The following is a 1,459-nucleotide window of genomic DNA, read 5'->3' as shown; positions in this document are numbered from 1 at the left end:
TATTTAATCCAGAACCACACCTTTAAACAGTTATGGATTTTATGTTCTGAAATAAAATATGAGCCCAGGCACACCAAAAAGACACTGAATGAAGGACAAAGCTGTTTGAGTTATTCTGCAGACCCTCTTTCTCAAAGACTGTAATAGCACTTAGAGGATTTTGTATCCGCTCACTAAAATAATGATACAGGCTTAATGTATGTTAAATCTTTTTATTGGACATGCGTTAGGTCTGTTTGTCTTATGACTTAGCTCCTTTTTTATTGTTTTTACAAAATAAGATTTTTTTTTTGTCTTTTTCTTGCACTCTACTGAGGCACACACGGATGGAGAGATGTACAACAACTGAAGCAAACAATGCACCATGCGTTACACAACACTCTTTCCCCATCGAATGGAATCAGTTAGCTTTAAGTCATCTTATTATGCTGGCCTGTACAGGCGAAACAAAACAGTATTGCAATGGATGTTCACCTTCACAAACCTTCTTGGGGCTTCTATGACATAATTCATGATTATGTTCTTTAACATTCAGTTGACTTGCTAACGTGAATTTTGCCACATGCAGTGCTCATTCTTGGCTAGCACAGTAGCCACCATGCCCTTCAAGAAAGGAAACATGGAGCCCTTAAGACAGTCATATGTAACATACTCAGTCCATCATCACCAAGCAAGTCATGGCCATCTAAAGTGCTACATGGTGTGGTTCTGATGGAGAAATATGTCTGTTATAGTGGACCAATAGGCATCCGACAACAAGAGTGCACCAAAGACAAGGAGCCAATTAGGTATGAAGCTGGATCAGACCACGTCCATGCTGCCACCCACTGGCGACCATGAGGCATTACAATCTCTGTCAGAACAGGACAGCGAGAAAGCAACACTAATGCATACACAGCTGACTCGCTCTTGCAAAAGGTTGTAGTTCTGGTTCAGTATGAATGCTGTGTGTGTCATGTTGATGGAGTCATATCCCTTCCAATTGTGTGTCAAATCAAAACAGTTCTGACACCTACATGTCAGATTTGTTACTCTCTCCCCTCTTGCTCACCCCAATTCGCTGTTGTCCATAAGAACCGAATGACGACTTGTGATGTGAAATGTAGACACCCATAAGTGTATTAGGTGTGAGAGACGGATGGAAAGATAAGGACCCAGAGTAGATAGAAGGTAGGTGCGAGAGTGGTAGTGGTAGAGAGTAGAGTTTGAGAGAGAGAGAGAGTGGATTCTGGCTTTCTGACAAAGAAACAAAGCAAATCAACAAAAACAAAAAAAAGTGAGGATGATCTACTGTGTGCCAGATGAAAAGTAGAGAGAGGGCCTCTTCTAACAACTCTCAACCAGAGGAGACCAGTGACCAAGGTTGCGGGGGAGGGTGTGTTTGTGGGGTGTTTTTATTTTGTATTTTTTGGGGCGGGGGGCGGGGGGGGGGGGATTCGTCAATTCTTCCTATGGTGTG

The sequence above is a fragment of the Clupea harengus genome, unplaced genomic scaffold (genome assembly GCF_900700415.2).
Source record: "Clupea harengus unplaced genomic scaffold, Ch_v2.0.2, whole genome shotgun sequence".
Lineage (NCBI taxonomy): Eukaryota > Metazoa > Chordata > Actinopteri > Clupeiformes > Clupeidae > Clupea > Clupea harengus.
Note: the sequence above shows the minus strand (reverse complement) of the source record.